The sequence below is a fragment of the Chelonoidis abingdonii genome, chromosome 25 (genome assembly GCF_003597395.2).
Source record: "Chelonoidis abingdonii isolate Lonesome George chromosome 25, CheloAbing_2.0, whole genome shotgun sequence".
Classification (NCBI taxonomy): Eukaryota; Metazoa; Chordata; order Testudines; family Testudinidae; genus Chelonoidis; species Chelonoidis abingdonii.
The window spans coordinates 1,145,673-1,159,029 of NC_133793.1; the positions used below are offsets into that span (position 1 = coordinate 1,145,673).

Sequence of the window (13,357 nt, forward strand, 5' to 3'; positions counted from 1 at the left end):
AAATCAAATGGAAACACTAGAGAGATTTATACTCCTTGAATCTAATGGCTAATCCTCTTTGTGCTTGAAAAATGTTTCCCTCATTTCAGTAGAATGGTCATGACAGCAGTGGACTCGTTAGCTGACCAGGTGCCTCAGGCTGCTGGTGGATTTATACCGGGTGCAACATGTCCAACACCCTTCACAAGCAAATGTGCTGTGGTTTTTAATTTGTTTTGGAGACTGAGGGTCTTACTGATCATGTTACAGAAATAATGGGCTTGCAGTTTTAAACCTGCAGATAGACTCTGTTCAGGACTTAGGTTCCAATCCTGCAAAGATGCACACACAGGGTTAGCTCCATTCACATGAGCAGTCCCATTCATTTCAGGAACAGGGTGCCCAGTAACTGGACCACAAGGCATGCACGTAGCTGCAATTACCAGATCCAATTCATCTTGCTATAGGATGTGTACCTTTGAGTTTGACTGGCAGCAGGCTTCACTGTGGGAGTCATTGCAGGATCTAGGCTTCAGTGCCTAACATTTTAGAACTATTTACACTGAGTGAATTGTTGTTGGCACAGAATGCTGCCCCTCATCCCCACCTGCCTCCTTCCCCATCAGCTTTTGACTGGGCATTTTTATTTTTCTCTGAACCCAGTTTAGGCAAAGTTCTGCTGCTGCTTCACCACCTGCCTCACATCTGAGCTTCAGCTGAGCCAAGTTTCTATCACAGGCACAGAGGTACAATGTAGTGAATCAGCACTGGCTTTCAGCCTGATATACCCAGAGACAGCAGCTGGTGGGGTGTCTCACTACTACTTCCCCTCGCACCTGCCAAGCCAGGCTTGGGTTCCTCACTTCCTCTTTGCTGGTTAAATCCTCGCTTTGAAAGGACTGATCTAATCAGAGAAGATGATCTACAAGCAGCAGGGAGTCAGAACAGCAGAGTTCAGCCCACTATCTAGCTACACATCTCTGCTTTGTGAAGGTCTGCTCAGGAAGCAGTATCTCCCAGCCACACTGCGTCACTCAGGGGCTCAACATTTGCATCCCAAACTAGCTGTCAGGGGGGTTACATTTGACTGAACAAATCCATAAGGAAGTAAATGTTGCTAAGTAATTAAGGACACAAACACCTTAGTCTTTATATTATGCAGGTCTCAGATTAAAGGGTTCCTGGGCTTGGGAGGGTTACATCAATCTCATATAAAACACACAAACAGCCTGTAGCCCTGGTGTGCGTGAGCTCCACTTACGGTGACCAGACAGCAAGTGTGAAAGATCGGGATGGGGGTAATAGGTGCCTATTGTAAGAAAAAGCTCCAAATATCAGGACTGTCCCTATAAAATCAGGACATCTGGTCACCCGAGCTCCACTGAGCATCCTCAAATCATAACCAAACAAGGCAACAGACCTTCCAAAGCCACGCTCTGAGCTCACCCTTTCCCCCAAGGGAAGAGAACACCAAGGAACAAGCAGAGCTAGCGCTGCACTTCCCTTTTGTAATGTGCTGGGGGAAGGCTCTAATTCTCCACAGCTCCCAATCACTGTGCTCAGTGCATGCAGTCCTGCTCTTCCCCCGGCTCAGAGAGTGTTAACCCTTTCCTTGCTGGCCCCATGTAATTAGGGTGACCAGATGTCCCGATTGTATAGAGACAGTCCTGATTTTGGGGTCTTTTTCTTATATAGGTTCCAATTACCACCCCACCCTGTCCCAATTTTTCACACTTGCTGTCTGGTCATCCTACATGTAATACACGTGTTGCATTTCAAATTTCCTTCAGCAGCACCCTCTAGAAAGGTCACTCTCACTGTTAGAAATGACCTTTCAGTAGAGAAGCCCTGTACATGAGCAAACTTTACACGGAAATCTACATGTCTTTTCCTTTTACATCATGATTTCAATTCACCTGAAATATGTTGTAATTTAGTCTATAATGTTCTCCAGGGGAAAAAAAAATCTCAAATTATACTGCAAAGAAATTAATAGGAAACAATGCAATGCAGTCACTGTTTCTATAGGGCCTCTGAGGTTGTGTGTTTCAGTGCTAGTGAGCCAGGATTCGGAGAGGGACCCATCACTCACTCAAATCATCAGAAACTACTGCTTCCTGTAGAGTCTCCATGAGAATTTGCAACATGCTCATAGAAAATTTGTGCATTTTCTTTGGGGATCAGGGGACATTGAAAAGATTTATGTGATTATAATAGAAAAATACTAGGAAAAATAGCCTTGAATGTTTTTGACTTTGTGGGGGATGAGTGAAACGAATCCATTGTTTCCCACTTTTGAAAGCCAAGTCCTGCTTCAAGAAAATCCTAGTCACAGCCCCCTTTAAACTCACCATGTTAGAGGGGCAGCATGGGGAAAACTAGCTCTGCTACGGTACTACATCCCCCCAGCTACTCCTTTGTGCCCCACCACCTCTGACATGCACCACACTGGTCCAGTCTATTCAGACAGCACAGAGAGCTTTTCTACTTGCATAGTCTTGATGGAACTGTAAATTGAACATAATCCAAAACACCTGTATCTCACCCTCTTAATTTAGCTATATATACATTTTCAAAAAACACTGTTTGGGTTGGAAGAGAACTGATTTCAATCAAGGAAAGTATAACATGAGGATTTAACAAAAGTATAACATGTCATAAGATTTTGCACATTTAGGTGCTGATCCTGCAAAGAGCTGTGCAGCGTCAGACCCCAGATCTTGCATGAAGGCCTATTGACTTAAAATAAATATTCAAACACTTGCACTGCTTATTAGCAGGGTTACATAAAGAGCAGCTCCGCATTTACACACCAGCACTAACACCACAGATTTCATTAGGCATATTTATTAGTAATATTAGGAATACAGTGTTCTGTAACTAGGCCTCAAGGCATATTTTAATATGACTGCAATTGCCATATCAAATGAATCCAATTTATTATGACACGCAGAACTGAGTCTGATTGGTAACAGGCTGAGAAGCCAATCAACATTCTGTCTGATATCTGGGGATTTTAGTGAGTCTCACTCTAGGATGATACAAGAGTAGTGTTCTCTTTATGGTTTACTATTGGAAACCTAAGAGACTTACTATTTATTAACAAATACTGCCTAGCTTTTCATGATTAATTTGATTTTCTAGACCTGCTTCTGTTTATTCTTCAAAAGCAAAGATAGACAAAAACTGGAGCTACTCTGAGTTTTGGATGAATGGAGAAAAGATTCAACTCTCCTCCCTGCTTCTGGGTTTGATTTTGCAAAATAAAATCCTGACACAGCACTTTTTGCAGATTACCCATTTACTAATTTTTCATTAACTGCACCAGGGAACTGAGCTCATTCAGTGGAGAGGGCCAAATTACATTTTAATTAGGGTTGATGCACTTTGACTACAAGGACATATAGTACCCTCCACAGTAGATTTGCCAATGAGATTGAGGGCAAACTATGACCCTGACATAGTAATTAGGTTTTTAAGACCACCGATATTTCTGCCCTTTTTTTAAATGTTCACCTATGTGTGAGTGGGACTGAAGGAACTGTGCATATGAATTAGGCAGGCAGCTGCAAGCCCGTTCTGTATGCACAATTCTCCGTCTATGTTTCTAGGACCCTGAGATGTAGTCATTAGGCTTCAGAATCACAAACTCATCAGCATGAATAGGAGGAGCTCACATTTTTCAGAGATATTGCAGTTGTAGCACTCTGAACAGCACAATGACACCTCCCCAACTTACAGCAAGGGCTGTGGACTTGGCACTGAGCTGCTGTGAGCTGCTCCCCCTGCCCAGAACCTGGCAGCCTAGAGCCCCCTAAATCCTCAGCCCTGTGAAGTGGCTACACACCCCAGCAACTCTGAGCCCCAGGCTCCAAATTCCACTACAGATCCCTGAGCCCCCAGCTCCCTCAACCCAATCCCAGAGCCTCCCCCCCAGCACTCCCAGCTGCCCACAATTCCAGAGGCCTCCCAGCTGCCCCCCATCCCAGAGCCCCCCAGCTCCCCCTAACCAAGCCAAGTCCACCAGCACTCAACTCTGTTAACCCCAGAGCCCCCAGTTCCCGCAAGCTCAAAGCCCCAGTACGTCCAGCTCCCCCATCCCAGAACCGACCAGGACCAGCCCCCAGTGCTCCCGGCGCCCCCCAATCCCAGGGCCCCCCGCACTCCCAGCGCCTGCCCAGCCGAGGCGACCCTGCATATTGACGAGCCCCAAATGAAGTTTAACCCAGACCGCGTGTGCCCCACCCTCGGCTCCGCCCCCTCACTTGTAATTGGCTGACAGGGGCCCCGCCCCCGCATGCTGAGCCACTGCTCTTCGCACCGCCCCCTTGATGCTCCCTTGGCCACGCCCCTCCCTCTGCGTGACTATTGTGCTCCTCGCCCCCCCCGCCCCGCCCCTCCCTGGTGTGCGGCCTCGCCCCCAATCGCTTTGCCCCTGCCGCGCCCCCCGTCGTGAGTGGCTGCTCCCCATCCTCGCCCCGCCCTTCCAGCGGACTTGTCGCTGTGATTGGCCGGTGCTGTCCCTCGCCACGCCCCCTCCCGCTCCTCTCTCCCCTCTCCCGCCCCCGGCCCCGATTGGCCCGGCTGCCGGGTGCGCGGGGCGGGTTCCGACGGGCGCGGGCTCGGCGGCCGGGCCCAGGGAGGCGGGGGGGCGGCCGGATGAGGCAAGGCAGCCGGAGCCGCGCGGAGTCCGGCAGCACCATGGAGACGGGCGGAGGCGGCTTCCTCGTGCCGCCGCCGCTGCTGCTGCTGGCTGCTGCTGCTCGGGGCCGCCGGCGAGGAGGGTGAGCCCGGCCGGGGATCGCAGTGCTCGTTGGGGTGTGTTGGGGCAGGGGGGATGGGGGGTATAGGGGTCGGCGGGGGGGCAGTGCTGGGCTGGGGTAGTGGGGATGGGGGGGGTAGTAGGGGGCAGGGGATGGATGGGGCTGGGTAGGGGGGATGGGGGGTAGTCAGGCTGGGTGCCGGGGGGCGCAGGAGGGGCAGTGGTGGGGCTGGGGCAGGGTGGATGGGCGCTGAGCTGGGCAGGGGGATGGAGGGTAGTAGGAGGGGGGCCGGGGCAGGGCTGGAATGGGGCCTCTGGCGGCTGGCACGGTGGCGGGGCCAGGCTTAGGGGACCTGAGGGATTAGGGGGGGATTGGCCGGGAGGATAGGTGGGGGTGTTAAGTGAAGCCGCGACGGCAGGAGTTGGGAATTCTTTGCGGCAGGGAGGGAAGTGTAGGGGGTGATGGGCCGGTAGTAAGGGGCGGAGCCTGGGGCAGGGGAGGGGGCCAAGTGCCTGGGGCGGGGCAGGTGGATGGGCGTGCGAGACTGGAGGTAATAGGGCGGATGGGGGGCTAGGCAAGGTGGATGGGGCAGCAGGGGGTTGGACAGTGGCAATGTGGAGGGGCAGTTGAGTAGGGGCAGTGTGCAGGCTGGGTGGGGAAGGGGCCATGGGAGGAGGTAGGGACGTGACAGCAAGTATCTCTGTGGGCGGGAGGACTGATGGAGGGAGGGTGTCTGATTGTCACTGAGCCATGAGCTGGGCACTGACGGGAACATCTTTAAGCTCCCTGTGCCCCATGTGGTTCCTCCTAGCTAGGGAGACCAGATGTGCCGATTTTATAGGGACAGTCCTGATATTTGGGGCTTTTTCTTATATAGATGTCTATTACCGCCCCCGTCCAGATTTTTCACCTTTGTTATCTGGTCACCCTACTCCCAGCCTCCCTAGTAGGGTCCTTTGCCAGAACAGGTTCATTGAAGAGAGGGGAACAGTTTGTGCATCAGGAGATGGGGATGTGATGAATTAAAGAGTTTCTGCCATCTGCATATAAATAGTGTTTCCCGCATGTTTTTAAATAGTTGTTATTGTAAATTGCATTTCCTGAGTGTCCCTGTAAACAGCAGCTAGTCCTCATCCTCCTTGTCCCTTCCCCTTCCCCTCAGCAGAGAGGAGGGTAGCTGGAGGCTGAGATCAGGGGAGTGAAGTCTGCAGGAAGTCTTCCCTTCTGTGGGGCATCTGTCCTGGACTCTGGTTGCTCACCCCTTCCCTCTAGTCTCCGTGCCTGGTCCCTTTCTATCTTGTGCCTGGAGATTCCTTGCACATATAATTCTCTTTGGCACTTGTAGCTTTACAAGGAGCCCCTGGTTCTTTGTGCTAGTTTTGTCTGGTATGTGAAGAAAAAAGGCAGAATGGGGAAAAGCAAGCAGATTGCTCAAAAAATCAGCAGCTGGGAGGATGCACATGTTTCCTAGTCTGCCTCCAAGATCCAAAACCTCCACAGACTATTATTCTGGCTGTGTGAACTCCTCCTGGTTCTAAATTTATGGGGGAATAGATCAGTATCTAGAGAGAACATACATAAAGCAAAATCATGGTAGAGCTGTCAATTTGTCGTTGTAAAGATGTGAATTTTTAGTATTGTACTTGTGCTATTGTGGGGGCAATAGAACATGCAAAGGTAGATGAGTTTCATTAGGCTGTGCAGTTATCATTCCTTTCTTAATTGACAGAATAACACAGAGAGACCAGGTGGGTGAGGTAGTACCTTTTATTGGACCGACTTCTACTGGTGAGAGAGACAAGGTTTTGCACCTACACAGAACTCTTCCTCAGGTCTGGCCTGAAGAACAGAACAACATAGAGGCAGCTTAGATATTCCCTACAGCCAGAGATCAGAAAAGGTTATGGTGTAGTCTGGCCAAATCAGTGGATTTTCACTTCCTCTGTCCCTGGACCTGTAAGTGTCTAATTTAGCTGGGAAAAGTGTGTAGCTTAAAGATTTGGACAGCAGTTTTATGGTTTCCAGGACCAAAGAATCGAAAGCTTCCGTCCTTGTCTGATTAATTCTTACTGTGTTTGCTGGGTTGTAATCCCATGATTTAAGGAGAGAGTAGAAGATGGACGACTGGTGATGTGAACAGCAGAGTCACTACTAACTCTAAATTCCAAGGCAGACTGGCTGACGTTGTGGGTAATCTGGTAAACTAAACTATGTAGATTGTGTACCTTAGGCACAATTGTCATCCAGGTGAACTAACATGAGGTACTGGTATAGAACTTGTAATTAGTGCTGTAACCAGTGCATCCCTGTACTATCGGTGAATAATGCACTAAGTGAGAACACGATTTATGATTTAGGCCCTATGTGATAAAAATTCATAATTCCGGTAGCTAATGCAAGTTCCCCAATATGTTGTTGCTTGACTGGAGTTTTTTTCCTCTATGCTATGCTTGTGTGTAGTTGGAAAACAGTTCTGCTTTTCTGTGGTATGCAGAAGTTAATTTAGAGTCCTGAAATTCTCCTGGTTACATGAGTAGAATATTCTTTGGAATGGAAACTCTAGATTCAATTCCTTTTCCTTTCTTGAATTAACCCAGAGGAGATCCTAGTAATAAAGTCTGGTCAAGTGTAGTTTGTTTCGGCTTGAAATACCATTTGTGGCTGCTAATTTCCTGTATGTCTAGGTGTCACATGCCTGCTGTTGCATTAACTGCATGACACTGTTTTGTTTTGTTTTGTTTTGTTTTGTGTTGAAAAGTGTGAACTGCTGCTTCTGTTTCCATTGCCAGTGCAGTGTGGGTACTCTGGAATCCTACACTTCAGAGCATCCTTCATTATGGGTTTCCTGGAAGCTACCTGACTTTTGGCTTACAAAAAATGTCCCACGGATATTGTGTGCGAGACCTCATCTGGTCACTTACCCAGGTGCGTATTTATCTGTAGACAGACAGACAGTGGATCTCACTGGAACTTTGCCGAGAGATTGAGTGTGTCCACCTCTGGGATGGGACAACATCTGATCTAAATACACAACCCTGAGATTGGAAAGGGGGAAGGAAAGTGAATTCCTGTAGCTTGGGACTGTGCTTGCTGTTCTAAATTTATCCTGAGGCTTCAGCCTTCTCTCTAATCCCTCTGCCCTTAGGTGTTCCCTGTCACTGCCCACCTCAGCTACTGCCCCTTTTCATACTTTTAGGTCATGATGCTCCCTATGCCTGGAAAGACCCTCGCTCCCTCCATGCTCGTCATCACTGACCTCCCCTCCTGGACTGTCTTCTCCTCCTCCTAGCTCAGGCTATGGCTACACTTGAAACGCAGCGCTTTGAAGTGTGAGTATGGTCGCAGCGCCAGCGCTGGGAGAGAGCTCTCCCAGCGCTGCACGTAAACCACCTCCTTGTCGGGTGTAGCTTGCAGTGCTGGGAGCCACGCTCCCAGTGCTGGGGCACTGTTTACACTGAGGGTTTACAGCGCTGTATGTTGCAGCACTCAGAGGGGTGTTTTTTTCACACCCCTGAGCAAGAAAGTTGCAGCGCTGTAAAACGCCAGTGTAGCCAAGGCTTTAGTCTCTGCTTCAAAGCTGTGAGCAGATCAGATTTGCTTACCTCAGTTCCATCTCTGTAAAGAGTGATGATGATCCTTCCTTGCTCTTGTCTGCTTCAATGGTAAACTCTCCCCCACTCTACGCTTGTGCAGTGCCCTGCACAGCAGGGGCTCTTACCGCTATTGTAATACTAATAACTGGCTTATATTTTAAGCTTCGTACCTTCTCCCTGTATCTATCACTGCTATGTTCTATGCTTCTCTTCTTTAGAAAGAGAGCTCCTGGGGGCAGTGACCCTCTCTGGCAATCCCTGGAAAATGCTGTGCAAAGCTCTGGTGCTGCATTAATGGTTAACAGTATAAATAACAGGATGCATGTTGAAGCTGTATTGAAAGGTGTGGTTCTGTCTAAGTGCTATGATCACCTGGAAATTCTTGCTGGCAAGTTCCCTTTCTTTTCAGTTGGTTATACAGCAGCTCTCTGAACTTGCCCTCTGGAGGTGCTTAAAATTGTCCTAGGAGGAAAACTCAGGCTGACTTCGTTCTAGTCTCATGTCTCTCACCCCTCTACCACCCTCCTGCTTTGCTTTCACACTCAAAACCGTTGAATTCAATCTGGCTGTAGCATATTGATCGGCTTTCTGCAATAGTTTTCATTCAAATAAAGTAGGCAAATAAATGGCTAGGAATTCACATGCTTTTTCCAGATGAGCCCAGTGAAGCTTAATTTAACAGCCTTTGAATTTCTGAAGAGCTGTAGTTAAAATACACCAGGGTCACTACTGTTGCTGACATTCCCATTCACACCATGAAGATGGTGCTCAGTGTTGCGCTGTGGTGTGAAGTGGCCCAAGTCTTAGAAGATGCTGAGTGTTGTAATCAATGTTCTGTCTAGAAATGGCATGGCAAGCTTGGTTTCTTTCCCCATTCTGCCTCTTGCTTTCTGGTTACGTTGGACTCTGCTTTTCCCCTAACATAGAGAGCTCTTTGCTCATATTGGCCTGTGCTTTCCACTTGCATGGTTTCAGTGATGAGTAGTGGTTTGATTTATCACTGATTGATCTCTCTGTTCAATCTCGCATGTGCTCGCTGCATTTACAGACTCCTGTGGGGGAGAGGAGCCAGGACTCCTCTGAGAGTCTGTGCCGTTCCCTTCACAGCAGAGGGTCTTAGCGTGGGTGGCTGGACAGTGAATCTAAGATCTGACACTCTAGGCAAGATAACATTTAGGACTAAGTTATATGCAACCATTTGGATCCGAAAGATTTTGCTTTTAAAGGCACGACCTGGTCTGCTGTGCAATAGTCTTCAGTCTGCTACTTATTCTGTGGCATTCAGATTTGACACAAAAATCTTGTGCAATCTGTGCCTATAGTGTGGTTTGCTTGAATGGAAATATTGAGTTCTTACTGTAAGAGCAACCTGGGCTCTCCTGCTGTTGTAGGTGAAATACACTCCTTTTGTAACTAAAATGCAGTGGGACTTTCACATGCAGGAGTTGAATCCTAATCCTGGGCTATGTAGAAGTTTCTCAGACTGAGAAGCAGTCTCTACATTATTGAGAATATTCCTGCATTGGGTTGCTCTGTTTCTTCTAGGACCATAGAGGATAAAGTTGGCTGCAACTTCTCTCGTTCAGTGGATGAAAAAAAATTGAGCCCTAATCTGACCCTCTTTCTGTTCTGTGCAGTAAACCTTGATCCTGGTTGCATGGTAGAATCTGCTCAGAGTGAATTCTGCCTCTCTGAAGTTAAAAATATCCTGGTGGTTTTAGTACATCACAATGTCTCTGTTATAGCCCTCTCTCTTTCCTCTTGCCCCTTTCACAATTCATCCATGCCCAAAACACTATATTGGTGCCCCAAATCTTACAGAGTGGTCCTTGCCACCATATCCCTCTGAGAGTGCGGTGGAAGCATCAGAGTCTGAACACCGTCCATCAAGAAAGGTTACGGTACGTGGATGGAAACGTGCTGAAAGCCCAGCTGAATCTGGTGGTCGTGTGGTTGCAATGTTCATATTAACAAAGCGTGATTTCAGCCTCGATCTGCAATTAAAATGACCCCCAACATCAAGTTGCAGCACTGGTTTTCAGCCAAGATCATTTGACTGAACAATCTGGCTCATTTGAGAAGGCTCCTCTGCCTGTCTTCGTCTCTCTGTAATTAGGGCAGGTGCAGCCCCTTGGAATAACGCAGTTTACTGTCCACCAGCCTTGCATGTTTTTAGCTCTGCTTCACTCTAGTGACGCCCTCTGGTGGCTGCAGCTTTTTCATTCCAAGTAATCCCACCGATTGCACCTATTATTTCCTGACGTGGGTTGCATTAACCTCGCCTGTTAGTCGGCTTCAACCTTTTGCTTTTCCTATAGGAGCCTGAGGAATTTGAAACTTTGTTTACATTTCTCAGCCTTATGGGTAGGGAGACCAAAGAATGACTGAAATGCAGTGGTGGTGTAACTTTGTCGGTCCCAGTATATTAGAGAGACGGGGGAGGGAATAGCTTTTACTGGACCAGCCTCTGTTGGTGAGAGAGACAAGCTTGCGAGCTTATGCAGAGCTCCTCTTCAGGTCTGAGAAGCTCGCTGATGAATTGATCATAATGCTCCTTTCTTGCCTTAGAGTCTATAAATCAAAGAGTCCTACGCTGACTGTGCTGTGGGATTGCTTTCATATTTAATGCAATAAATACCATGTTTAACTCATCTGCAGAACTTGGCACCACAGTGCCATGGAGCCTAGGGAGCTTTGCTGCAGGATTTCGACCCTAGTGTGCCATAGTGTACACGGGGCCATGTATGTCATATGGTGGTATCCCTGCACTCCTGCCCATTGTTGGAAAGCTACTGAACTTTCACAATGAACTGGAAGATGAAAGAATTTTGCCCAACGTGCTAATTTAATTTCTAGACACCTGCCTGTCTTTCTGGGTGTCGTCTGTTTCTTTTCTGGGGTGATATGTACTTGGTGGGAATCAGTATTCGCTTCTTGGCTTGCCCTATCATTTCGCCAGACTCCTTAGAAGTCCAGGAGACAGAACCACTTGCCTTGAGAGAAAAAGAGCATGAATGAATGTTGTAAGCAAGGGATGAGTGGAATCCAACAGAATAAACTGATTCTTAGTCTCTGGATGATGATTATCAAGAGAGTTTATATGCCTGTGTCTTCAAGATGTGTTTCAACAAGAGCCTCCGTATTACCCAGATATATGAGGAATGTGCAGACACTGAAAGACAGAAGAGAAAAATAGAGAGAGAAGAGTGACACTCAAGTGTCGAACTGTAACGTGCATGAATTCTAAGGAACTCTGTAGCACTTCAATCATTAGGTTCCTAAGAACTGCCAGGAACTCGGCCAGGGTTCAGGTGTGCTCTGTATAATGCTGCACAGAGTTCTCCCGGATTATGGACAGAGCTAAGCTGACCTTGACTATGTATTTTGCCTATTTTTTTAGACACATTGGAACAGATGTGTACATGATGTCCTACGTATAAAACTGCCTGGCAGTCCAGAAATGGTCAGTGTTAACCCTTTACACACACTATCCCAAGCCCACACCTTCAAGCATAGCTGTACTCTGGACCAAAGCTCCATCTCAGCCAAGACAGTGAGATTTTGTGTATGAATCCTGAGCTGTGATAGCTTCATGGCACCAGAGACCCAGGAGCCCGTCTGATAAAGGAGATTTCATTATTCTGTTCAGATGTCTCTCAGCCATTGCTATTACACCGTGATAAAGTGCCCTCCTCCAGCAGGTGCAAGTCCTTCCTAGAGTAAGTTAGTGGGAGCAGACACAGTTTTACAGCAAGGCTGACGATTTAAAATGATAGTCTATCATAAACATAGTTTATTGCACCAATATGGAGGTTTTAACACACTCCGGTTTTTGCAGAGTAGGAGCTTGGCTATTCAGCACCACTGATTTCACATATTAAACAGAGTCACCATCCCATGTGCTGCCTCAGAGAGCAGGGTTATTTTTATTCAATCTAATACAGCTTGTAGGTCAACTCAGGCTCCTTCTTGGCAGGAGAGAGTATTGTACAGCAGTAGTGGGGGAGAATCACTGTCCTCTTAACCCTCAGCAAAACACAAGGAAGATGAAAACCTCTGTTGCAACTAACCCCACGAATGAGCCACCCACCCAATGGACTGTGCTCCCAGGAGACTGACTGGAAACGCAAGAAGTTGGGACAACAGCGTTCCTGTGTAAACCTACTTTATCGGCCTTCTAGTAGGAATATTGCAGCACTTTTCTCTCAAGGTGGGTTGTCATTAGATGGTTTGAGCTCCTGGGCCCGGCTCTCCCCAAACGGAATACCTACAGCTGCCACTGGAGCCAACCTCCTAGTGACCAGGGGAGCTGAACCCTGTGGTGCATTAGGTGAATAGGGTTCTGTGTGTACAGAGCACACCTGAACTCTGTCTTGGCTGACCGAATTGATGCTAATGTATGGTTACAGGAATTGTGGAGGGATGAGAACTCTGGCAATCCTTAGCGGTCTGATGACTGAAGTCTTGCTTCATGCGTTCCTAAGATTCTTGCATGGCATAGTTAGAAATTTGAGTGTCACTCTTCTCTCTGGATTTTTCTCTTTCACCTTTCAATGTCTCAGACATCTGCCCGTAGATTCCTTATATATCTGGGTCATAAGGAAGCTTTTGTTCAAGCACACATCTTGAAGACCTTGGTGTATAAACTGTCTCCTCAGGAGGCTGCCCAACATGTTAAGGGGCTTAATTATCATCGTTGAGAGGCTAAGTCAGTTTATTCTATTGGATTCCACTAGTCTCTTGCTAACAATGTTTGTTCAAGCGCTCTTGCTCTGGAGATGAGGGCGTCTGTTTCCTGGCCTCCGAAGGAGTGCGATTCTAGGAGAGGGAATGCCAATCCAAAAAGTTAGCAAGTATTCAACAACTCTGCTGCTCGATTAAATGTAGGAGTTGTTGCCATAGCAACTGTAACGCTATGGCATAGCCTTCTCTGTGCTGAGCTGGTCAGAGACTTTGAGGCCAGAAGGGACCCAAGATCATTTAGTCTGACCTCATGCATGGCTCAGGCCACCAGTACCACCC

General features: G+C 47.8%; 1 protein-coding gene across 1 annotated transcript in view; it reads left to right on the forward strand.

The window, feature by feature from the left end:
- Positions 1–4,657: 4,657 nt before the first annotated feature.
- Positions 4,658–13,357, forward strand: part of EPHA10 (EPH receptor A10) — a 100,204-nt gene continuing 91,504 nt past the window's right edge. Inside the window, exon 1 of the mRNA XM_032796273.2 lies at positions 4,658–4,763. The gene's annotated coding sequence lies outside the window, so the exon portion shown is untranslated. The remainder of the gene's footprint in view (positions 4,764–13,357) is intronic.